The sequence below is a fragment of the Rhagoletis pomonella genome, unplaced genomic scaffold (genome assembly GCF_013731165.1).
Source record: "Rhagoletis pomonella isolate Grant_MI unplaced genomic scaffold, Rhpom_1.0 Rhpom_scaffold_00004, whole genome shotgun sequence".
NCBI lineage: Eukaryota > Metazoa > Arthropoda > Insecta > Diptera > Tephritidae > Rhagoletis > Rhagoletis pomonella.
Genome location: NW_023458558.1, coordinates 53,322,052 through 53,349,485, shown reverse-complemented (window position 1 = coordinate 53,349,485; position 27,434 = coordinate 53,322,052). Strand labels below are relative to the sequence as shown.

The 27,434-nt window shown below is 35.6% G+C and overlaps 1 long non-coding RNA gene across 1 annotated transcript in view; it reads right to left on the bottom strand.

The window, feature by feature from the left end:
- Positions 1-2,095: 2,095 nt before the first annotated feature.
- Positions 2,096-27,434, bottom strand: part of LOC118737776 — a 236,087-nt gene continuing 210,748 nt past the window's right edge. The window contains exon 3 of the long non-coding RNA XR_004992840.1: positions 2,096-2,145. This is a non-coding gene — a long non-coding RNA (uncharacterized LOC118737776). The remainder of the gene's footprint in view (positions 2,146-27,434) is intronic.

Sequence of the window (27,434 nt, the reverse complement as noted above, 5' to 3'; positions counted from 1 at the left end):
AAGAAGAAGAAGAAGACGTATGTATGTATGTATGTATGCATGTTGCAGTTTCGGGTATTTATAACGCACCCAATGTGCATTCAACTGTATTACATGTCGCTAACTTAATGAGCGCCAGTTTGCAAAAGCTTGTGCTATCCAAAGCAACAGAGATTTAAGCTTCATTATTACGAGTGTAAAACTCTGGGTTAGTTAAGATTTCTTAAAATTTTATTCACGTAATTGCTTTTGCGATTCTCTTTCTACTACTTAATATGTATGTAGGTAGTTACTAACGATAAAAACTCTTTGGTAATGAAATAACCTAAATACAAAGAAAATATGTAGTTAGCTTACAAAGAATTTTATTTGTACCGAAATTTTCTGGAAAAGTGTGACCAGTTAAGTACATAAGGCAAATATGTAATTCGCATAGTTCTTTCAATTTGATAGTTTCTAGATGGTTACGGCGACTTAAGGAAGTTTTTAAGATCGAGGTGAGCTCCCATAGAAATAAGAACGTTGACCTGTTCGCAGATGTCCAGATTAGACCTTAAATATCGAAGGAACTCTTTTTCACCCTGCTGGGTAACAGCAATAACAAAAATTGTGGATATACATAGTGACTTCCTTAAATGCCCAATCGCTGATGACGAAATCGAGGATATGCCTTAACATTACGAGATCCAAATAGAAATAATATGGCTGAAAAAACATTAAATCTGCTGAAGCCAATAATCAGCCAGTTGTAGGATGCCAGCGATAATCTGCGAATTGAGACCTGTTAAATCCACCGCAGATCAAGTGTTCACCATAGGTAAATCTTGAAAAGATCCGTGGGCAGGGAACTGAAACATACCATCTGTTTTTCGATTTCAAAAACACTTTCGTTAGAATAAAAAAAAATTACCTTTATGCCGTGTAAAATTATTAGACGGCGGTGTAAATTTATGTTGGTTATTACCACCGACTCAGTCAAAATTGTGAAGGAACACTCTGAGCCTCTCTGACTCCCTTTCGTGAGATCTCTTTAATCCAAAGTTGGAGAATAGCCACAAAACAGAACCGCTCAGGCACCAGTGGCGCATACAGAGGGAAGACGATGGGGTTGGAAAAAGCCAACGAACACCAATCTAACTATAATAATAATGTCAGCCTTGAAATCGAACGGAGAACCGCTCTTGTCAACAAGTGCGACTTTGGAGCAAGTAAGCAATTGAGAAGTAAACTCCTAAGGACAAGAATGATTTCCTGATGTATAGCGGCGAAGCGCAGGCCACGAAATAATGAGATATGGTTCGGAGAACGATTCTTCGGGAGATAGAGAAGTGTTTACGCATTTGAGATGGTTAGTGCCAGAAAGGATGGAACTATGAAATGTATGAGTTTCTCTGGTTTAGTTATTTCATATGAATGGATTTAATGCCCTCAATGTATTCAACGTGAATACCGTTGTTGGTAACAATGGTTGAATAGCCTCCTCTGTGATAGAAAAACCAGCTGGAGAAGAACTTGGCTTTGATTGGCATTTCCAATTCTGACTCGACTAGGAAATGTCACACAGAAGAGAAACGACTCGTGTGTTATATGTATTGAACTCGGCCGAAATCGCTTAGGCCGTAAGGCCGGGTGCTACAAAAAATAGAAAAAGAAACATAATTTAATGCATTTTCAACAGAAATGAGTGCAGAACATTTGCGACAGAAAAAGAAACAAGCCCTTTTGACTTGTTTTGGTCACAAAATAAATGTAAAATATTTCACATTCGCTATCATATCCTTGTCGTGGGTTTTGTTGGCGCTTTGGAGATTGTTTTCGAGAAAATGAAGAAGGCGAAATTCCATACAGAAGACGAAGAAACAATTATAGATTTCGCTAAGTCGAAAGAAATTCTATATAATGTTACTATCCTTTGTTGCCCATACCCAACAAACAGCAACGGGAAAAACGTTGAAAGAAACAGAATTTTTGAATTGGGTTTTGGAAATTGTTTCAGTACTTTGCAATACCCCGCCTTTACAGACCCAGAAAAGAAGACAAAGTTTTAAATCCGAAAACATAAGCATTAAAAAATTTAAATTTACTTAAAAAATATTTAAGGGCGATTTAATTTTACTCACCTCTTTTAAGTCAAAAATATGCTTCAGATGAATCCTAAGTGAGTACCTGAAATCAAGAAAATAAAGTTTGAATGACGCTTTGCTTTAAACATAGTCGGTTATGCACACAAATATGTAAATATTTATTTAAAAATTTTAGGAATATAGTGAAAATTGAGCTCTATGCGTATAAATAGGAGGTAACCCTAATCAACAATTTTTAGCATTTAAAGTTTTTTAAAACTTTTATGTTTAAATATTTCATATAGCTTGGGTATAATTTATTTAAAATTGACTTTTCAAACAGGTGTAAGCCCGCTCCAAAACATATTCAAATAAAACCTTCTTAAAACACTTCATTTGACACCCGAGTTGTGATATGTAAGTATTTCCATTAGGTAATGAACTTATTTAAGTTTAGCTTTTTAAGCAGATTGTCACCCTCTTTTAAAACCTAAAAATATTCCAAATAGCTTACGTATAATTTAGCTCAAATCGACAGGTGGCAACCCTCTTTGAAAAGTATTTTCAGTTGAATTTGATTTTATAAACACGTGGCAACTTTTCTAAATAGAGTTCAGAAATAAATCCTTTTCAAAGCTATGGATACCCATCTTTTAACAATTCATTAGCGTTTGTAAAGCACTTAAATTTAGCTTTTTTCAACAGGTGGAAAGTCTCTTTAAACACCCCAAAGTATTTTAAATATTCAAAATAAAAGTCTTTTAACACTCGTTTGTTTGACAACAATATTTTAATATTTAATATATATGAGTAAAATTTAATTAAACTGGAATTTTCACACAGGTGGCAACCCTTTTAGAAACTTTTTTTAAACTAAAATCTTTTTAAATCCCTTTCGTCTGACATCCAAATTGTGATACATTTATTCAAATAAGTGCATTTATACCAATTTGAAGTAGATTTTTTAAGCAAATGGCAACCATAATATATGTTTTTATGGGCGTGTGGGAATCGGTAACAAATTTGTATGGGAAAAGTTGTTGAATAATATTTTTACTATGGTGAGATAGTTTTACCAATCTGCTGTGTGAAATGGAATCTTTTTTGACAGCAGTAAATTTTTGATAACCGCAGATTTATGAGGAAAAAACTATTACAAATTGAAGTGAAATTAATATTTTAAGAAAACATCTACCATCATTGATGGCAGTTCATCGATTTAAGCTTCTATTTAACGAAAAGTGACACATCAACAACCTTTGCGATTTTCTATGCATTTGTCGAAAATTTCACTAGCCTCATCAGCTATGAAATTTTATTCCCCTCATACTTGTCAAAGATTTACTCGCGGCGAAGGTAAAATCATTCTCTCAATTTGTCGGCCATGATTTTTTTCTGACGTTTGCAAACATTTTAAAGTCATATATAATTGAAAATAAAAAAAATGCAATTTTTCACAATTGTTGTTGTATGAGATTTAAAATGAGAATGTGTGTGTGAGCCTGAGTTCGATTTTTTAAAATTATATTGTTTGCAAACGTCAGACTGCCTCGCAATGATTTTTTTACCTTGTAATATTTTTATCATGTTGTCACCGATTCACACACGCTGTAAGAAATAAAACCTTTTCGATTGCTATCCATATTGCAGTTTTTAAATAATTTTTTTCAATTTTGTAACAGGTGCCAACCCCTTTCAAAAAATAAACACCTTATCGCACATATACAGCCCTTCAATTTGAAACTTCACAAATTCCCTAGGAGAGTACATTTTTTCGATAAGGGTCGATTAATCCGATATTCGTAGCCGAACATAACAGTGGACGACTTCTTTAAATGCAAGTAGAGCAGTGGCGGACACTCACGCTTGTTTTGTTTAAACATTTCTTTGCGTCATCCTATATTTTGCATACACACATACATTAGGGCGGGTCAATTTGATTTTTACTATGCGCATATAGCATAGAAGAATTCTACTTGTAATTCTAAGAAAATTTGCCGAAGAAACCATGGGTATAAAAACAATTTGGAGTTTACCAAATTGCGAAAATAGGTTTCGGGGAAAATGTGAACATTTTCACTTTAGCGCCCTCTGGAGGCATTTTGAGGAAACATTTAAGTTCATAAATGCATTCCCGTACCAAAAATGCATGTTTTCATGAAAAATTTAGACACTTCTTTGCGACACTACAGCAAAATGCTATGGCACCTATTTTCGCAATTTGGCAAATTGATTTTAGACCCACTATTTCTTCGGCAATATTGCTTAAAATTACTCGCACTAGCCTTCTGTGCTATACGCACATAGTCGAAAAAAAACTGTCTTGCAAATTGATCCGCCCTAATGCACATACATCCATACATGTCATGGCGATGGTCTTTGCACTCATTTGCCAGAATCATTGGAAAAGTGATAAATAAAAGATCAAAGGGAGGGGAGGAATACGGTTTGCCGACCAATTTTCAAGTCTGTCAAAACTGAAGTACAACATTGGCAGAAGGGTTTTGTATTCACTGAAACCGAGCATAACTCTTCTTCAGCGCTGACTTTATTGGTGCCACTGCCATGCCACTTGGACCGCTGCTGCCTGCTGAATGTAGAAGTGTAAGGTAGCGTTCATACTCGGATATAGCGCTGCCTACATTCAAGTATTGTACGCATGTATGTATGGATTTGTGCATGCATGTAATTTAAAAAAAAAAGCGAAACGAAACAATGTTCATGAAAATATGCTTGGTAATAACAATGCACATCAGCGGTCAAATGGAAGTTAACAGCATTGAGGCGGCACTACTGGCAACTGGTAACTGGCACCTGCCAGGTGCCAACTGGCACATACACGTCAACGAGCGAAACATGAAAAGCGGAATTTTATGAAAGGGCACTTTTTCGCACACGCACGCAAAAACGTGCACAAAGGTGGGGATTTTTTTTTTTTTGATGGTAGCCTCTTAGTTGCCCACTTGAAATGGAAGGGGGTCTGATTTTTTTTTTAAGAATTTTTCATAATATTTTTGTGGTGTATTTTTAACAAAGTTATGCTTGGCAGGCAAAGAGTTAATTTGCGAATGCTTGGCCTTTGGCTTGCCCTTTTGCAAAATGTATTTTCTTAGTTTTAATTAAAAATTATTGCACAGCTTTATTTCGTTTTTTTTTTGGCTTAAACTTTACTACTTAACTTCTACTAATTTTTTCTTTGTTTGCAATTTACTGATAAGCTTTAGTTTGTCGCCGCTTTATTGTCCATTTTCGTTGAACTGTCGCCCTTTGGATTAATTGAAATAAATACTTTCGTTAAAAGGTAAGGTGGAAGTAAAAGAAAAACGTAGCATAAAAATCTACTTTTAACTTTTCCTTCAGCTGCTAGCTATTGTGCTATTTATCATTTGAAGTGCAACGAAAAAAAAGTTGCCAGAGAAAATGACATAAAAATACAAAGCAAACAAGCACGAAGAACGTGGAAAAAGACGAAGGACGGTCGAAAACTAGTTCAAGCCATTGTCTGTTGTGGTAATGCTGTTGCCGCAATGACAAAAGCACAACTTTGTCGCCACCATAACCCGATGACATTTTTGCGTTGATGCTCGTGGTTCTTATTGCAAGCCAGTAAGGGTGATGGAGGAAATGCATTTTTTTTTTTTTAATGAAAAATAGAAAATATGAAAACGAGCACCAAATAAACGAATGCAGGCGGACGGGTCACACGACAGCTGAGGAGGAAGTCGGCGTGACCTGTAGCAGCCAGTCATTGCAAGCATCGGCGTAGCCAGAATGAAATTTAGAAGGGGGGGGTCGGGGCTCGACCCTATTAAGCTGGCATTTCAGGGTACTATTTTATATATATGTATATGAGGAAAGTTTGAAAGTTAGGGGGGGCGGCTCGAGCACCCCCCCTGCCCCTACCTGGCTACGCCCATGGTTGCCAGAGAGGAAGGTTTGAGTTATTAAAATGGGTTTGTGTGTATGTACGTATGTATGTAGCTCCTTTGGGAGGTTGCAAAAAAACCAAATCAGCGAAGCGTGTTCGTTAATTAAGCAACTACTACTTCGTCCAGCTACATCTGCATAACTAAGGCAATCATAATCCAAAAATATAAAAAGTAAAGAAAAACAGCAGTTATGGTACTTATCATACGTACGTATGTATGTATATAAAAATGAATTGTGGCTATGATGGTTCGGTTAGCAGTAAAATAAGACAGAATAATTCTGTAACACAACCGCAATGTTTTAATTTTAATTACAATAACGCGAACAAATCGAGGGCGTTGGGTGGGTTGTGAGGATGCTTCAAGGAGAATGTAGTGGTCATAAATCGCGCTTGCAGAATAATTATCTGTGCCTGCCCTACAAACTATGTATGCGTATAAATGTGCAAATATACATATATGTAGGTACATAGTTTATTTGGTCTCTGTTTTCTACAAATATTTGCTAAAAAATTCAAGAATGTTTGTGTAGAGTTTGTGTTTGTGTTTGTGTTAGTTTTATTACCATATTAATATGATTTACTTTTACGGAAGGGGCCATACTGTGCTAATCGGTCCCAAAACTGATTACAGATCCATACATATCATTGTAAGAGTTCATGGTCAGGCTTAATTTCTATAAAGAATTTCGTATGTATTGTTTTCTCACTGGTAATGTTGTAGAACAGAGGTTCGCAAACTTTAGCTTCTTGTAGACCACTTTAAAAGTTGTACAGGTTTTGGTTGCTAAATTTCGACCATATTCCCAAAACTTGTCAACAAATTTGAAGATTATACCTAACGATGGAAAAAATAAAAAGAAACACATTTTAATTTTCTTCTAATCTAATTATTCAACTAACTTGCTAGTATTTAGCCAAGTTATCGATTTATCGAATGCGTTTAATTCAGTTAATCTAGCAATAGTGATTCGGAAGCTAGCTGGGTTGGTTTAAAGTGCAATCAACTGTCAATTTTGGAAACTTTTTTTTAACTATTTATTAGAAAACAATTTGAAAATTAAACGAAAAATAAAATTTTAAAAAAGATGTACCACAAGGATCAAAACTCGTGGCAACATTGTTTATAATACTCATTATCAATGTATTAGGAAGAAAACTAAAAGCGTCCCACAGTTCTATACTGGTGATGGAACCTTTATGTATTCTACAAGTATATAGGACGAATCAGTTGCCAACATAAAGGTGGATTTAGATCAAATCAAGCAATCGGTTGACTGTAGTATATTAAAAATTTTGCAAAAAAATTTTTTTTTCAATAGTGCTATTGAGCTTTGCACCATGATTTTGTGTGTTAGGAATAAAGGAAAAGGCTAGAAATTATAAGCTGTCATTTCGGTGATCACCACATTTCCTAATCAGACTTCCGTTTCTAGATTTTAGCAGCAATCGAACCCGCATCATCGATGCGCAAAGTTAGATGCGCTAACCAATTCTACTGCTTAGACTTTGTTGCTTTTCCATTTTTCATAACAAACAAAATCGTGGTAAAAATCGCAATACACTTTTGAAATAAACCTTAGGTCATAAACAATCTGATCAAACATAACTTTGACTTAAACTTCGCAGCAAATCCAATATACGAGTTCTGAAACGCACTTTTATAAGGAGTCGATTTTTTTCGAATTTAAAGAAGCTCTAAGTCAACACGTAGCTGTGGTGTAAGAATGTTCAACAAATTATCAGAATACGTTAAAATATATAAGTATTAATATTGTTGACTTCAAAAGACAAGTTAAAAGTCTGCTGTTGTTCAATTATAATTTCGAATTGTAAATACACACATTATACATTAAAATGAAATTCAAATATACACATATTGATTTTCAGTAAACCATAATTTTATAAGCATATGAACACCTATAACACCGTGCGACAAAAACCAACAATTTTTAAAACACGAAAAAATCAATATACTCACAAAACAAGGAGCCAAATGTAGTATAACTGCGTTTTTCCATGATATGATTGAATAAAAAAAATATTCAATCAATATCAGTTAAAAGGAAAAATTCTGTAGAATTTAAAAAAACAAATTTAATTTTTTGTTGCACCAGGACGAATAAATGTTGAAAATGCCCTTTTAAAACTTTATCCTTAAATATCCTTGAAAATTTCCAATATTTATTTTTGAAAAAAAAATATATGTCTAGGACTAATATGTAAACTACCACATCCTCGAATTCGTCCTTCTAACCTTTTTAGTTTTAGATAAAAAAAATTTCCACCTCTCTTTATATTTAAGATATTGATAGTTTATGAATTAAAAAAAACAGCTTTAGAAAGACTCCACCGAAAGGCATTCTCAAGTTCGTCCTAAAAAAGCCCTTCTGGAAGCCCTAATAGTTATAGGTAGCTAAAGCAGAAGCCCTTCAATTTGTGCCACGCCATACAAAAATGGAAGCAATGCAAATGTGAAAGCCTCTTGTCTCTCAGGAAGAGGCCTTTTGGAAGGGCTTTTAGCTGCTGAATTTATCAAGTGCGAAACTTAAAATTTTTTCATCAGAAAACTTAGGCCGAGGTCATGTAATGAGCGGCTTAAAATTAAAACACATGCAATGCTACTATTGAAGTAGTCACGCAATGTGCGGCACTTCTGAATGGTTGGGCGGCGCCCCTCAGGAATAAAGGCCGCTCACCGCTCAACCGCACATTGCGTGACCTCGGCCTTACCGTAAATGTAAAAAACGGTTTAGTTGCAAGCACTTACTAATTAAGCACATTGTTGGAGAAATGGAAAGGATTCTAGGACGAAGCTGTTTACCAAGGAAATCAAGTGTGTCCAACTCATATAAAGCTGCCATGACCTTCTGACTAAATGTTTGCCATCAGCAAATTTCTATTGAAATTATAACATTTTAATAGACGGAGGAAAATTATATGGCTTTCGCCGATTACCCAGAATTTGTACACATTTTTGTTACTGCATGCAATTTTTCATTATTGCTGAAAGATTTTGCGTTGCAATGAGTTCTAGAACACTTTTCTTGAGATATGTTAGTAGAATCATATTGGTTTACCTTTTTAAACTTCACTTTATGACAAATATTTTTGCTTTACTTCAGTAGAATTGCATTCTTCATTTGAAATTATGCTTTAACTTGCAAGTGAGCGCCTTGCGTATGATAGACATGCCAAAATACTTACACTAAATACGAATGCTGAAGTTTTTCAGCCATGTAAGTTTCTTCTTAATTATAAACTTCTATCTTCTGTGTATGGCCCGGCATCGGTATGTGTGTGTGCGAGTGTTAGGAGGCAAATGCAAAGCACAAAATATAAACTAAAACACCAAGAAAGAACGTCAGCAATTTAGTTCAGTGAACCAGGCAATTGGCGTATAAGGTTACGGCCACATAATCTCACATGTATTTGCTCATTTACTATCGTGCTTCAGTATGAATGTATGTAGGTATGCATGTACATAAGGGTGGTCTCCCTGGTCCATTATGGGATGAAAATTTCGAAATTAAACATAACTTAAGGGGTTTGATTTTTCTTTACTCAACAATTTACTCTTTTTTTCTCTTTTACTACAATACTGTTTAATCTCAATTTTAAGTTACGGTGTACTAAAAAAGGTCTTTGGGATCTTATAGTACTATTTTTTTTTATTATAAATGAAGTGAAAAAAAAAAATTCGGCAAAATGTTGTCTTTGACCAGCTATAACTAGGCGTGTTTATGAATTTATATGAATAAGTTTCAATAAAAAGGCACATTTGTCAGATTTCAGCTCAAAATTTGGTAAATGTTTTGCGATAAAAAAAAAATTGTGTTGTTGTTATCAAATTTTCGTGGTTGTTTTTATCTTGTATGTAGAACATTATGTATGTAGAACAATTATAAATTTAGATGTTGATACTTTAAAGGACCACCCTAATATGCATGCTATTATGCGAGTAAGACAAGTGTGTCTAAGGCATGCAAGTATAAGGATTTTACCACAATCTAATACGCAAACAGACATACTAACTAAAGATAAATTTGATACGAGTTAACTTGCAGTAACTGGAATCTTAGCTTGCGGCAAGTCGGTAACGAAGTTATGAGTAAACCACATAAGAGAATATGATTTTCAACGATTCTTTATTCTTTTTGCACTTTGCTGTCTGCTATTAGACATTTTGTGGAATTTTCAAATAGAGTTCCGGCTGTGGTATATTCATGTACACTGAGAAAAGAAGCGAGTGCTTTCTTAGTGCCGTTTCACGCGTTATATATATGAGGAATTATTCGAAGAAACTTTTAAACAGGGCCCTGAGCACTAATGCGGTAATGGACTGACAAAGTGAGTGGAAGTAACCAAAGCGTGCTTTGAAAATATTTCGTTCAAAAGATACATATCTTGATACCTTGAGACAAAAATCCATGCTGGCCAAAGTTCTTTAAAAAAACAACCTACTAAGTTGGGTTCACACAAGAGGTTCCTTCATGAAGAGAGGGATTCAGGCTCTTTCAGGTCTCGAGGGAAGGCAGTTTCTAAGTACAAATAGTTTGTTGCAAGAATGCTATTGAAGAAGCCATAGAATATGTGATTCAATATTTTTTCAGGTTTGATCACGCACGGGCTACCTACCTGAACTAACAGAAAGTGAGGCGACCTTTATGAGGATTTTTACTGCGCCTTCTTGACGTCGTCTTTATTCCTAAGGTTGATAGGGATAACTATGTTAGTCTTAGCCGCTTCAAACCTATACGTTTGATGCCTTTCATGCTGAACTCAACCAAAACTAGTGCTGTGGTCTTCACTAGGAGCGGTAGGATTGATTACCTTGTTTCGTTTACCTTAAACGGGGCTACTACTCTAATATTTACCGCAGTGGAGTATTTAGGCAAAACCCTAGGAAGGAAACATTTATGGAAGTCTCAAATTGAACAATAAACTTAGGAAGCTTTTACAGCGTTTCGGAAATGTAACAAAATTTTTGGTAAAATATGTAACCCAAAAGAATCCTATACGATGGTCATTATAGGCATAAAATGAATGGATGCTGATATCATAAAGTGAGGTAAAAATCACTGAAAACTGTGATCTGACTCAGTGTCTTTTCAGTGTCATAGGATAGTAAGTCACCATTATCTTTGCTAAAGAGTTCCTTGAGGCTGAGTGCTGGCTTTACCACAATATTGAATAAATTGTGGAATCCTTACTGATGGCTACAAAAATGGCACAGGGTCCGGATCTGGAGTCCAAGTATCAAAGTTAAGCGGCGATATAGTTTTTCTTGAGTAATATACCTCGGTATTCCAAGCCGAGCTATTTGCTATCCTCAAGGCTATGGAGTATGTAATGGAAAACGGAAGGATAGGAAGTAATAGCCAAGCTATACTTTAGTCTAGACATTAGCCAGTATTCTCGCTACAGTGCGACAATTCAAGCCTCGGCTAAATTCTTTTGACATTGGATCACTTTGGCTACCCGCTAATAACTCATTTGACAAATTCGCTAGAAAGAACTCAGGTAAGTTATCGCTCGGCTCACAAACAGTTGCGGTACTCAAACTTTTGGAGGCTGCAGTTGAACAAAACTCAAATAAGAAGGTCTATGTTTTTTGGTACTATGTATTTGAATCGCTGACAAGTCACTTTTCGTAGTACTACAAAAAAACTTACTACGATTTTCAAGCATGACAATCCTATTTCCCTTTGAAATGGATAAGTCGACGGAGCATTATAAGTGACCAAGTGATCTAGGTGCAGGGGTGGTTTTTTCAGGAAAAAAAGTTAAAGCATTAATTCAAGCCTAAGTGGAAGGTACTATGACCGTTTGCTTCCTCGATAAAACCTCTCAAATATTTCCCAAATCTAAAACTTTTTCGCTTTGGCCACGTTTTTTTTCAAAATCTGACACTGATGGAAATTTTTTTTTACGAACTCTAAATCAGCACAAAAAATCTATCAAAAATAGCTTCAACATTTACAGCACCATAATTAGTGTTATCCTGCGTTATCTTAAAGCCATGAACTGTAGCTTGTTATTAAGACTTTTGTATGTAGAAAGATGCTACTTTAACTGAAAAAAATTGAGAGGCCTCTAAGTACTATTAAAGGCCGAACTGTTTGAATTGAATTTAAGAACTCACTGTTCGTATGATTATGTTAAAAAATCGAGGCCTAGTTCAAGGCGTATACGAAAAAGACCAATTTATTTAAATAAAAAATGCCAAGGAAAATCATTTTTCCAAGTGCAAAACACTACAACCAAACCGATACTTTGAATCGTTCTTTGAAAGAGAAAATAGCGCACGCATATGCCACATGAGCCGGCTTAATTAAACCGCAAACGTGGTGTGGATACATAACAGAGCCTTACTAGGCGCAGAAGGCAAAATACGCAAAAGTATACAGTTCGTTTTGTAAATGAATGCATTGCCGCCCAACTGGTGGTCACACAACACAATCCGCTTGTACGAAAGCAAGCAGACAGACAGACAGACAAACAGTCACAAAGGGTAACAACAGTCAGCAGGCAGCAGCTGTTGTAAATACTCACACCAACACACACACACACACACACACACACACACACAAACACACGGATACACATAACTTTTTGATTTATTTGATTTACTTGATTTATTTTTGCACTTGTGCGATTTCCTTTGATTTATGGTGGCGCGTCGACACACAGATTTCTTGTCTACTCACGCTTACTCATGTGTATTGCCTGCCAGCTTAAAGGTGTGAGGGCACCCTCTAGTGTGTAGTCCCATGCAAGTGCTTGAATTCAAGGAAAATGCGGAAGCAAGAGAGCAGTTAAATTACTTTGTTATAAAAAAATTACCAGATGTGCTGACATTTCGACTAAGCTTTGAGAAACTTTAACAAAAATAAAAAGTTTATAAAAAAGTTTGATAAAATAACTAAAGTTTGTGGCAGCACTTGAAGTATTCGTGCGCCCGTGTGGGCCGCTGCACGCGAACTCAGCTCACATTGGGGTGGATGGGCGCAAATACCACCACACGCGAGCACATTAAAAATAAATCATTTCTCATTAGGGTGAAAACACGCGAAATTTAAATTTTGTATGCGTCGTTGGCGTGCCAAATTCGGTGAACGAAAAATCTGATTTGTTTGGCGAACTATACACAAACACACACACACCTGCCCACACACACACTCACACGCACACATTCCCCTCAAGATTCACACAAGATTTCTGCTGTTATTTGTTTGCGGCCTGCTGGCTAAAACTTTTAGGCTGAATGCATGAATAGGTTGTTTCTTGTTTTGGAATTTTTGGTGGATTTCCTGTCCGTTGCGTATGTAGAAGTGTATATCTACATGAAGCGTGGTGTATGAACGAATAAAATTGAGTGAGCTAGGTTTGCTCGGTAATGCGGGGTGGCGCTGCGTAAAAAGTTGGCATGCACGACTGTTGTTTTGCGCATATCCGTCAGCTTTTTTCGTTAAATTTACATTCTGCATTCGCATACATAGGTAGGTACATCAACCTTGAAGCGTTCCTTTGGGAAATTTATGAGTTTTCGCATGTCTGACGTAATTTGAATTTATACGTTTTAACATGTTTGCGGTGGCCATAAAAAATGCTGTCGAAATACGAAGGTATGCAAAAGCGAGCTCTGCTCACTCTTAGGGACAGTTTTTCAATGTCTTAAACTGAGTTTAAACGCCCGATCTGGCTGGTTTAAACTAAGATCACCGAATAAAATGCCAGCCAGCTGTTCAATTTAAGCTGAGTTTACTTAATCTAAGTTTAAACTGACCCTGAAAAACTGGCCCTCACTAGTTTTTTTTTCTGCTCATCACCTTTTGAATGCTACGTAGCGCGATTAAAACTTTAAGCAAAGTTAAGTTAAGAATTTTGTGGCATTAAAAGTTTGTCGAAAAAGTGCAAAAAATGAGGCGGTATAGCAGGCAGAACCTTCACAACAGTACGCATACCACTCAACCACGTCCGTTGTGGCGCTACATCAACCCAATGCCGGCTGCGAGTTGGCGCTGAGTTTTGTGGCAAACACAGTTATGACCCTTGAATGTAAGTAGAAATATGTGTTCTTATTTACAAATATGCAAGCATACATACAAAAATGCATACAAGGAACATATTTGAAGCTGGTTAGCAACCCTACATACAAACTCACACATAAACACTTCATACACATAAATACTTTTTAATATTTTTATTTTTTTTTTTTTTGCATTTTATTTTCTTCTCTTTTAGTGTTTATGATTTTCAAGGAAGCGGAAATTGCTGCCAGCGTACACATTTCAGTAACAGCCAGCGAATGAAAATTAGCACTTCCGGTGCCAAAATCATAAAAGAGCCAAGCGAAAAATAATAATATGCACCCGCAGCCCAAAAAATTTATGAGAAGAATTGAAGTAATAATTTTTGTATACATATATGTATGTACATTGCTGAATTGAAACTGCGCGTGTGTGTGTGGGTGTGTGCGCATTAAAGTGGTTTGTCATAAATTTCGTATTTAAATGAGTGTAAACAAGTTAATGTTGAAAATGCGGAAATTATGTTGATTATGGCCCAAAATTATTAGCGAAATACCAGCAAGCGGCCACAGGAAAATATTTATTATCGCTCATGTATGTAATATGTACTTCTATATTGGCAGTAGGCTAACTTCCCAATATGCAAGCATTTCGAAATTAAAGCGAGACCGTACTGCAGTACGGGCGAGCGACTAGAGGACTGATGAATCGGTAGCTCCCTGTAAACTCCGTAAATTAACGACCGAATACTTGCAGGGTATTTCAGCGATTACTTTTACAAGGCAATGTCCTCGGCTCTCTCTGCACTATCGGGAGTTACTAAATTAGTCACTTGCTATTCTGCTTCCGACTGGTTCGACTCTGCACTACCATGTGCCCTAGCACGGGTTGATATATTAAGAGGCCTGAAATATCAGAACCATAACTTGTTATTAGGTTTTTACAATTTAATTTTTGAAAGAAAACAATGCGAGTGCTTTGAATAAATATGTCTTTCATTATATAAACTGGTATTTTTCCATATTCCGATTCGTGGTGATTTCTGATTCTTAACATAAAAGAAACCCTAAACGGAATCTCTAAATTGGTCAAATACTTTAAAATTATTAAAATTTATGTATAGGGGCCCGTGATTTTTCAGACCGGGGCCCGAGTTTTCTCTCGACGGCCCTATATAAGACAAAAGGTTGACGCATCGTACGAATGTTGTGGCTGAAAGACCATAGAGGATGACTACGCATGCTTGACAAAACATTTAACGGGGTTAGTATACCGTATGGTATCAAAGGTCTACAATTCTTGGCCTATATGTGAGGAGGTTTCTGCTCTTCAGTCGTTTTAAACTAAAATAAGAAATTTTACTTTATAAACCGTTTTACTACTGTTCGACGCTATTTTCACATTGGTCAACTCTTAAGTTCTTATTAGGCGCTGTAAAGCAAGTGGGCATTTGCTGGTGTATAATATAGCGGAAATATATATAGATATATGTATATAAAGAAAATGTAACTAAATTTTAGTAACTGTGAGCCAATATACTCGTACAACTGCAGACAACATTTAGCTGAAAACCGATATGTGTATGTTTTTGACTTTTCAGTGTAACCATTGTTGAAAAATAAATTAAAATAAACGATTTTTTCCAACGTCTGACATTTTGGAGTAGTAGTAAAAGGAATATACGTATACATAACTAAACCGCACTGTGCTGGCGAAATGCCCGAATGAGTGACAGAATGCTATAATGAAGAAATGCTATGGACTCTCTCGCGAGCAATTTGTTGTCATCATTTAAGCTGGACATTGTCAGCGCGCATTAGCAACAATAAAAGCAACAGGAAGACAATATAAATAGCAGGAACAGCGGTAATATATATGCACATACCTATGTATGTATTTATATGCATTTCATGCCACAAAACGACCAAACAATGGTGAGCAGGCAAGGTAGGAAAATCGTTGGGATTTTACTTGTTTGTCTTGCAAGAGTACTTTCATAGATGATATGCTTTTAAACATGATCTTCATTAAAGTATTTAAGTGGATATGTCCTTAAGGCAGAATATATAATATTTACTATTTGGTATGGAAAACTGATTATTTGTTACACTCATCTGATCTAATTCATTTGGACCTTATCTTTGTCTGAGACGTCTTTTTGTGTATAAAATATAATCATAAACTCGCATATCTTATTCGATTTTATGTTTTAATACTTTAATTATATTTAATTTTGAAACTATTTAAGGATCAGAAACAATCACAACAAGAAAGTACAGTGCGCCGAAGGGTTCATACCATTCATGAACATCAGATAATTTAGAAAGTAGCTCACGAAATTGCTCGGTTTTAGCCACACGTCTGAACAATCTGTTGTATGGAGGCTATAGGTTATAGTGATCTGATATTTGTAATTTTTTCTCTGAGTTTTCTGTTGATAATGAGTGATAATAGCGCGAAATTTCATGCGCGTAAATGGAACAGTTATGACAAAAAGGCTCATATCCGAGCAATCAGTTATATGTGAGCTATATGTTATAGTGACCGATTTTGCCGGTTCCGACAAATGATTAAAAATTCTAGATTGCGTTCAAACAGACAGACAGACGGACGGCTCAGCTCGCCATTCTGACCATTTAAGCATAAATTTTTTATCTCTTCTTATTCTGCCACCTACAAACAGCGAACCAAAGTTATAATACCATTTCATATTCATGAGAGATATAAGAACCAAATGATGAAAATCGAATAAATTTGAACAAAAAACAAATCTTGACTACAAAAATAATAGCAGAAATACCCTGTATTGCTAATTATCGCAATTAAAGAAGAAATACAAAAACTTCGGCGAGCTGGAAAAATCTAGTGAATATGAGAAGAGTTCATAAAAAGTTTTCCCACTAGTCGGAAATTTCCCTGCAGGCTATGCACGCATTTGAACATACACAATAATACACACACATACACATCGCGGAACTTGCAAACTCTCGCGTCAAACAGCTTTAAATTATCACAACTACTGATGACTACACATTTCCACATTTTCACAATGCCACCAGCTACCACCCAATGGACACTAACAATAAGTAACTCCCAGTTGAATAACTCAAAACAGTCAAGCGCAGACACCGCCATTAGTCAGTCAGCCAGCCAGCTTCCGTGGCAGGCGTGAAGCTGGCTGTGGACAGTAGTGTGAAGGCGCAGCATGGCAGCTGGGCGTTCACCACCGACTTAATTTTATGATACGAGTACGTTGACAGTTTCTCATTATATCGCAACGCTAGTTGGAAATGAGCGCGAGCGCGCAGCAATATGGGCGACACGACACAAATCAAATTGTACAACATAGCGGCGCATAGTGGTCTACGACGAGTGCCACTAACTAAGTACATCTCTACAGACTCGCATAAGTACATCTATCTGCCCATCAGCAAGCAGTTCGCCTGTCTACGTTGCGCTAAAAATGTCGGTTGTCATTGTTGAAAATTGGTTGCAAAAAATTATGAGATGGTGTTGCTATGAGTAGCGCATTTTAGTTGTAACAACATTCGGCTTATAGTCATTAACTGGCATTTGCGCGCGACAACAATGTTGTGCTGTAATGTGGTATGTGGCATGGAGAAAAAAAGCATGATAAAAAAAAAAAAACAAAACAACAAAGTAACTACGCAAAAGCTGACAAGCACAAATGAATAAATGAAAAAAGAAGAACAACTTCAATTATAAAGCGAGGAGCATAAAATTAAAAAAAAAAAATAAAATTAAAATTGTGGCTACACAGAATCAGTGACAGAAAAAGTTGTGGAGAGAAAAATAATTTTCAGCGATGCTGGCATGAGCTGCAGATATTTATTTGTTGCCTTTTGTTCGAAATTGTTCATGTCAACTGATACTGTTTTTCTGATTGTTGCATAGCAGGTTGGCAGAATTCTGTGGAAAGTTTTAATGAATAATAAATATGGAATTTTTTGCTTACTTTTGTAGGGATTAGCTGCACGTGTTCGGATATATTTCATATACTGTACATACATATACTTATATACGTTTTTTATTTAATCATTTGTTTATTGTTGAAAGAGATTCTCGGCTTCTCAGAAAACCGAATGGTTGGCATCGCAAAACATACTAATTTTCGGGATACTTTTAAATTCCGTATACAACTCCCAGCCCTAATTTAAACATAAACTTTATTTGTAAACGCATTTCCGGTGTTGGCTGTAAATACATAAATAGAAGCAAAGCAACGGAAGTTGTGTACGTATCTGTTAAATTAAATACTAATGCTTAAGCCATATCGAAATAGTTAGCGTATTTTAGCAAAAAAAAAAAAAAATTAATACACAATTTAAAATACACCTGTGGCGAATATCTAAGTGGGAGGTGCATGAATTTGTAAATAAGCATAATTACTCAGAGGCTAACTATTTTTGAGTTAAGCAGAGCAGAAGGTGGTTGAAATTTTAAATGAATAATTGAAACGGAAATTAATCATATTTGTGGAAATTTTAATTGAAATTTATGTACCTAAATGAAGTGTGGAAACTTACTGAACTTTAATAAATACTTGTGAATAATATTCAATTGTAAATTAGCGTGGTCCTTAAAAATCAAATGAATGATTTTTTTCAGTCTCACTCCCTCAATAGCAAAGTGAGAAAAAAATCACGCTAACATAAATTTAGCGGAATTCCTATAACTTTGGTATGCACACATACATTGTTATGTATGTAAATAGTGTACTAAATCTTCCACTTGTTAATGAATAATGTACATACATAAATATATAATCAATCTACGATAATTCAGTTATTCCATAAAAAACTTGTAGTTAATAACTTTATTGTTTGGCGGTTAGGAAATTATAAGCCGTCAGACTACTAACCTAAGTGGTAATAACGACTGGTAACGTATACGCCATGTATGACGCAAGAGTATGCCGTTATTATATGTGCATATGTATATACATTTATGGCTATTTACAAATACCATAAACTACAAGTGTATAAAAACTTAGTGAGCCCCCAAGAGACGCGTTTAAACGTCTGTATGTAGGGGCAATCAGGTATGCAGGCACGATAATGTATGCTTCATGTTGTTTTAACACATGCCTATATACATATATGAATACATGTGTAGGTAAAATTCCGTATATTTTCAAATGCGACAGAATAATAGCCAGCCAGCTATGCAGCCCATTTCGCTCTGCGATAATCATCTAAAATGTCATTACAACATAGTTCAATCAAATGCATAGCACATTGTTTGCCAACGGCGAAAAGCGAAAATTGACATGCAATGGCTGGCATATAGTTAAGCCGGAGGATGGTGAAAGTGTTACATACGTTGTGGACAATGTCTTTGAGCCATTGTACCGATATATACATATATATATATGTAGAATGAGTTTTGGTAAATTATAGTTGACAGGAGAGACTGCAGTAAGTCGTCGGTTGACCTGTAGTCATGAAAATCTACATAAATATATGTATGGATGTAGATATATATATATATGTATATTTACACATGTTAATACAATTTTGTGGCAGTGAGCAATGAAAAGGAAATTACCTGAAAGCTAGTTGCTAAGCTGAAGCCTTCATTGCATAATAGCTATAGGCTATGACTATATTTAAGTGTTTGTTTTTCATGGCTTTTTTTGTACCAGTTGGGCTTGTAGATTCAAAGTTATAGCATAAAGACTTTCATTACAAGTTTTGAGGTAATTACGTTCGCCTAAGAAATAAAATGTTTTCTAATCTAATTTCGGGTCGCTAAATATGAAAACAATACCCTTTTTCAAAGAAGCGCCTTCGAGATTTTTTTCGAAAACTTTTATAAAACAATTGGGGTATTCACAACAGTGTCGTAAGTGTCTTATTGTTGTATGTAGTAAACTTTAAACGCCTAAAAAATATATTAAGGGGGTTCGCAAAGTACCGTCAAAGTAATATTATGAATTTTCGCAGTCTTAAAAAATTGTTGGTTGTGGTCTCAAGTTCTCTAGACATTTATTTAAGCTTTTAAAGTTTACGACATACAACAATACGACACTTACGACACCGTTGTGAATCCCTCAAATATAAACATTAAAGAAACAAAAGCTGATCACAAGTGTATATAAGTGAACAAAAAAAAAAATGAGGATGGCGTCCAACTAAATTGTTTTTGGTAAAGCGAAGAGATTTACGCTTGCGTTGTTTGCATGACTAAACTCATTGTCGGCTCGCAAAGCGTGGATGTGGATAGAAGACCACATAATCAAAGAAATCGTACAACAGAATAAAATGAATGTACGTTCTCGGAACGTTTTTGTTTTTCTTGTTTTTTATAATTTTTTTTATATAAATGCCACAATGTGTATGGTTCAGCGCATGAAGTTTACAGTTAAACTGCCATAAGCAAAGGCATAAAAATAGATTTGCTTATTACATGTATAACTACATACAACTCATATAAAATATGCATTAGGGTGGTATTTTGTTCTAGTAAAGACTGTTAAAAATTAGAAAAAATTTAAGGAGTCACTACTACGTATAAAAAAGCGAGTTTATGAATTTACTTATATATGTATAAGTATATTTCAATAGCATGTGAAAATTTATGAGATTTCAAGTAAAAAAAAAAAATCGCCACTTCTAAAAATATGTTTACAATTTTGAAATGCTCGTGGATTTTTTTATTTTGTATTAAGAAAAAATCAATTGATGCCTCGATCAAAGCTTAGATGTTTATATTTCGCGGATAACCCTAATATTGAGGCAAAAAATAGTTTTTTAGGTACCACGAGTTTGCAGTCGCATCAATTTATATTTACTTGACCAAACTTAATAGCTTCATTAAAACATTTAGCGAAAAAGTGCTGAAAAATGAAAAAGCAAGATGAAAAATAAGCTAAATTTCACTAATTCTTAGAAAAGAAAAAAAGTAACGCTTGCAGATTTTACAGCACGGCAAATTGGTTTCCATGTAAATAGACCAAAACTGAGTTAATTCAGCGAAATATTACGACACTTTCAAAGCATGTATCTGCTGCTAATTTATTGTCATAATGAGTTTATTGTAATGACATGGAAGCACACTTACTTATGTATTTAGGTATACATTTACATATGTACATATAATCATGAAAGCTCATACGTCTTCACTCAATTCAAGCGACACACAAACAGCAAACCAAATTTATATAATTAATCAATGTACATACAAACATATGTACATGCAAACAAATAAATATTTATGTGTTACGAACGTTTCTGCGCCATAAAGTATGCTTGAAATGCATCAGCGCGCATGTATGTACACGTACATACACAGTCGCGCACACACACACATCCATACAAAATATTTTCAGACACACACTTGCCCGCTGACCGACTAATTGCTCAATCAGTGTTATAATGGGTTTCTCTGCTCGTGACACGACACAGTCGATGATGAGTGAAAGGTGGAAATGCGAGCAAGCGAGCAAGGCAATGAGTGAATTGGCGGCTTATTAAGCTGGGGCGCAAAAAAAGTATATTCGGAAAATTTACTTTAAACAATAAATGCGATGGAAAAAAAAGAACAGTGACAGGGACAGTGCAAGCGGTACGATCCAGTTGGGAAAATGATATTTACATTTAGAGAAAACGCATTATGGGTGTCAAATGCAGAACCAAGTAAATTTCGAATCCCATAAGCCAATAAAATTTAGACGAGTTTGGTGAGAAGACAGGACCGACCTAATCTTAGAGATTTTTTTATACTAATTTCAAGTCCGTTTACAAGACAATCTGGAACGATAAACTAACAAGAATGCCAAAAATTTTGACGCGATATCATTTCTTTGTGATCGACCTTTGAAGCCGGGCCACGACAGCATTCTTCGAAGCTTGCGAAATTATTATGAAATTCATCTGAATATGCGTTATGAGTGTGATACTCGAAAACTTGATGCCAGTGGACGTAAAAAAAATCCAAAGAAATTCGCGAAAATGCTTCACGATATGCAAAAACCAGTATGCGTCAACAAACCACCAAAGAAAAAATTAAATATTTGTTCATCAAATTCTTGTCTGATCCAAGTCACGAACATTGCAACAAAAAAAAAATGTGTTTGAAAATTATCCTACACGAAGTCGCAGTAAAGTCAATTAGGGTCATAGTCCTAACTAAGTTAAAACATGGATACTTTTGAAAAAGCAAAGAAAACTAACCGTGTGAACAATAGCTGAAAGAATGGTTCAAGTAATTTTTACCTTTTTATTTTATAAGTTGACCGACCCAATCTATTCAACATATGTATATGCATATGTATGTATATTTATGTACTCACACGTGTGTATGCAAGCTTAATATTTATGTATTTTTATAAGGTCTTGGCACTTGATTGCCCATTTTGTGAAATTATCGCGATTTTATCAGTGGGGACATTTGATGGTTTTGTTGTTGCACAAAAAGAAAACGAAAACTTACATACATATGTATTAACTGGCATGGGCTCTCAAACGCCATAAAATATGCAATACAATGTCGCATATGCATACAATTTTGATGGCATTACGTGCAAATGTACACTTTGGTTTTAATGCCACAATGAAGCTATGCAAATAACTTTACCCTGCTGTGAAACGGAAGTGATTTTAGCAACATTTTTCAGAATGCTTGTACAGGAAATTTGTGTATGAATATGCAAAATTTTTCGCTAATAAGTATATTTTGATTGAAATTAGCGTTGGGTGGTGGCATAAGATTGCACATAGCTTCATTTAAAGCTCAGCAAAGCATTTAGTAAAGAGGGTGAGCTATACTTGTAACATTGAAGTACAATAAACCTAAGCATCGCAAATAACTCTAACTACCTCCTTAGCGGCATAAGATTAAATTTTCAATGCAAATAGGAATCCAACTGAAGTGGAATTGGATCCTTTAAGCATCTCATAGCATTTCCGCGATCTACTGCCAAACTTTTACTCAAAAGTTGACGCAGTTTCTTTCAAGTTAATAAAAGAATATAGAACTCATTTGAGTACCCTTTTTGCATATTTAGGGTATTTTTTTGCAGCAATCGAAGGGAAACGCTGTCGCGAAATTCGTATACATATGTATCTAGAGGTGAAACTGTTTTATTGACTTTTTATTTAAATAAACCCGCTAGAGCGTTTGTGCCCATTCCTACTGGAGACATGGTACTTAGGTTTAACATTAATCAAACCGGTATTAACTTTCTTGATTCGATTTTATGTTTTCCTTTAAATTCGCTATACATTTTGCGGGTAAACTACAAAATCGTAATTCGTATAAAGGAGTCAATATTGATTACCTGCAAGCAAAATTCAAAAGTGCATGAAAAAAGATGTCCAATTTCGACAACTTGGCGATACTACATATTTAGTAGTAGCCATTTGGCTTTAAAATATATTTAATTATCGTCTTCAGAGACCTCTGTACATCTATAAAAATTTTGCGAATAATAAATATTTTCGTAACAAATTCAATCCCTTAGGCTCTATATTTTTGCTACTTTTGTCCCTAATATGAAGGAGTTAATAAAAAGGAGTGGTATAAGGGTTTTTAGAATAGATTATATTTTTATTTTAATTTGACCGAACTTGATGATGAAGCTCAAGGATACTTTTTTTCATAATAGATCGTGATAGGCCGCTATAAAGAAAGGGATGAAATTTGCTAGAAAAACACCGGCTTAATGAGATTTTATTGCAGCGCATACCGCCTCCTACCGTTTCGCTAAGCTTAGGACAACCTATTTAGATAGCCGTTGGTTTTGACTATGAAATCTTCCCATACGTTCCTCCCGCAGATTTTTATGGATAATTTGCTGTCTAGACAGAGTAAAGAAATGATAACTTTCTTGGCGAGAAAATAGTTATTTTTCGAAAAGATGCTTAATAAATTTCTATGGTACTAGTCTCACTTCCACTTATAGAAGAGTATTAACAACTAATTCAGGCTGGATATTATTGAAAGCTCCCTCTGTATCTCTGAGTGTATATTTCTTGAGGGTCAATCTTTTTTCGAGCGCTGATAAAACATGGTTTCCATGGATTTGTCCGCCTTTAGAGTACGTAAGTTGGTTCGTAGAGAGCCAATATTTCCATAGTCAAGCTGCCATATAGCCAAACTCATAAGGCCCATGCACAATGCCAAAGAAACACAACCTATTAAGAAAACGTAAACCTGACTTTGCAGGTTTTCCATGGCAGTTTTTCATGGGAGCAGTTGACAAGAATATAATAAAAATTCTTACGCATATCAATTCTCTTTCTTTAAGCTAATTATTCCATAAAAACATTCACACGCCGATATTGGATAGCAAAAAGTTTATGATAAATTAAAGCCAGCTAATTTATCCAAGTACTTCTGCGAGTCAGTTTTTTTGTAAAAGTAAAAAAAAATCCCCTATCAATATTCCACATAAATCCCGTTGAGCGCACGTGAAAGTTAAGTGATTTAAAATTCCAAACAAAAAATGGTTTTTTAACAACTAAATAAAGGTTTTGCTAAATATGCAAAACCTCTATGAAGCAAACGCACACATACATATAACGAAAAGACCAACAGCTACTGCGTTTTAATGCCAACAAGTTGAACGCAATACAAGCAAAGCCTTAGGAAAACATAGGAAAAGAAGAACCTACGTAACTCGCAGAAAAACAATGAATAAACAGACTGAGCTCGTAGCTTTGCTTTGAGCTCCTTTTTAGTTTTAGTAGTGACCGATAGCGAAGAGCTTTGTTAGCATATGATGCCAGCGGGTCACGCCACTGCATGCCACACATACGCACAGACAAAGGCATACACACAATAACGTGAAGTAGCACTCATACGCCACCGCGAAAGCGCATAAAGGTGTGGCAGAGCGACGTTGGTAAGCCAACACCACCACCAGCACCTCCTCGACCGGCGAGGACACTTCTCTGTCGAAAGCTAGATGACCAGAAGCAAAAGCGCCAATGAACTGAAGAACTTGGTGCTGTTATTGTCAGCAAGTCGATGTTGCGGCTAGGGCGGCAGCGGTCGCGTGCAATAACAAAGTGCGGGAAAGTATTTGCAAATTTGCATAAAATGCCAAACGATGAGCGCATGTATTTAATACTCGAAATGCTGAAATACTCGTATGTTGCAACAACAACGGAAACATGACAGCACCTGCACGTGTGAGTGTAACGACGATGGCTACTCCTACTTATAGGTGGGTATACACAAAAGTAGCAACAAGAAAAAACGCGATATGGGAAGGCACTAACAGAATGTTGCAATATTGCTGGACATACCTGACAAAGGAGCAAAACAAAATAGAAACGCTCCAGTTTATCCAGGTATTTCTGGGCTTCTAAGCTTTAGCGTATTGCAGTGCAACGTGAGCAAATATGTATGCAACCGTTTAAATATAGTTACACGCAACAGCACATGAACGCTTTTTGAGGAGCAGCATGGCGGTCAAAGTACGTAGCTCGCAGGCGGAGCACGTTGAGTAACAAAACAGTTTCTAATCGAAGTTGGCGTGGCACGTTAACCATGCTGGGGGTGATGAAGTTGGGCAAAAAATATGGGACCGGCTACATTCTGCTACACACAAACACACACACACACATACATGTGTAGCCAGCAAACTTGAATACACACAGCGAATTTCCTAGCATACAAGTAGGCGCGCTTAAGTGACGTGTAAAAATGTATGAACCTTAAAGGATTTAAAAACAAGCACGAAAGCAGAGTTTATTAAGCGAGTATGGAGCATGCATGCGCGTTTTGCTACACCTGCACAAATATACTACATATATATTCAAACATGCAGGTAGCATGAATGTCCTTTCTCAGCTGGCTGATACGCGTACGTGCCGTATGTATTGAAATAATAAAGTTTAATCGCTTTTTAATTGTAGATGTCGATAAAGGGATAGTCGCCTGAATATGCATGTACACACATATGTCTATGATATACGAAAGTGCAGGTAGATTTTGATTACTTACTCTTTTCGTAAAGTTATTTGTTGAATGTTGAATGAAATGTGCGACTTTAATAGTGGTAAACGCATATGTACATTAGGGTGGTCCTTAAATGTAGTAAGCAAATTTTAACATCAGATTTCCTAAGCCTTAAGCCCTGCGTCGAATATATCACTTATAAATTTTGATACCGTTTGGAAATGGTTAAGGCGTGTCCAGAAGGGAACAAGAGTTCATATTCCTCTATGGAGACTCAAAAAATTAAAAATACATTTTTTTTTATCTAATACCTAAAATTGATATTACCATGATCGAAGATATCACGTATAAATTCTCTTCCCGATTGGTGACGGTTAAGGCGCCTCGTACAGGCGTCAAATTTCAGATTACCCTATGAAGCCCTCTTAACCGTCTCCAATTGGGACCAAAATTTATATGTGATATCTATTACCGTCTGTTATAATCGTTCGTTTGATTTTAAGGACCACCCCAATGTACATACATATATACGTATGTATATACACAAGCGTGCGTATCATTTAATGCCATGCCGGCTTGCGGGCTTTCATGAGCATTTTAAAACTCTTCTAATTTGTGGTTTCAGCTATCTATTTTTGTGGTAAAGCACTAATAAATACCAATTTGATTTAATTCCGAGACAAGTGTAGGTGTGCCGCAAATTAGGTAATTATTTTAACTGTATAGTTAGTGACAAGTGTACTTAGGTATTCAGAAATAATAACAGATTTTAGGGCATATTTAGCAAAATGTTTAACTTGCTACACATACTCGGAGAAAAGTGTGATCGAATATTGTGGGTTGTTCTGCGGACAGTAGGGTAAATTCCTCGATTCCGAAAATTGAATAGTCTGGAAAACATAATCACTTAGAGGTCGGGTTTGTATGCAAAAAAAAAAAATTGCCTAAAAATATGTGCCATCATAACTAAAAGTAAAATACAGTCTGCGTCAAAAATTACACATTTTTCTTTTTTATAAAAATATAATTCGATCAACAGCAAAAACCGCAAGAATCATTTTTGTTTCATACAGTACTCGGGAAAATGCAAGAAATACCAACAAAATTTCATAAATATTTAAAATTTTTCGGTTCGATTTCTTAGAAAAATTTTGAGCATGAAATTTTGTAGCTCATCAATTTTTAGTATAATAAAGTTCAGGTTGCATGTCGCTGAAAAACTGCGTTGACAATTTTTTTGGAATTATTTTTTTGCCAATTTTCAACATTCCACATACATGATACATATTTTATTCGAGTTATCGTGTACACGGGCGGATGGACCGACGTAAACGGCTTTTGCTAAATATGTGTCTATATATTTCCCGATTTCTAAGCTGTTGCAAGCAACCATTATGCGAATAAAGTTATAATTCCCTTTTGCATGAGTACGCTCGGGTATACAAATTACCGTTTGTGGAAATGAAAAAGTTTAGGTATTTAAGCGATATTCGCACTAGGAAG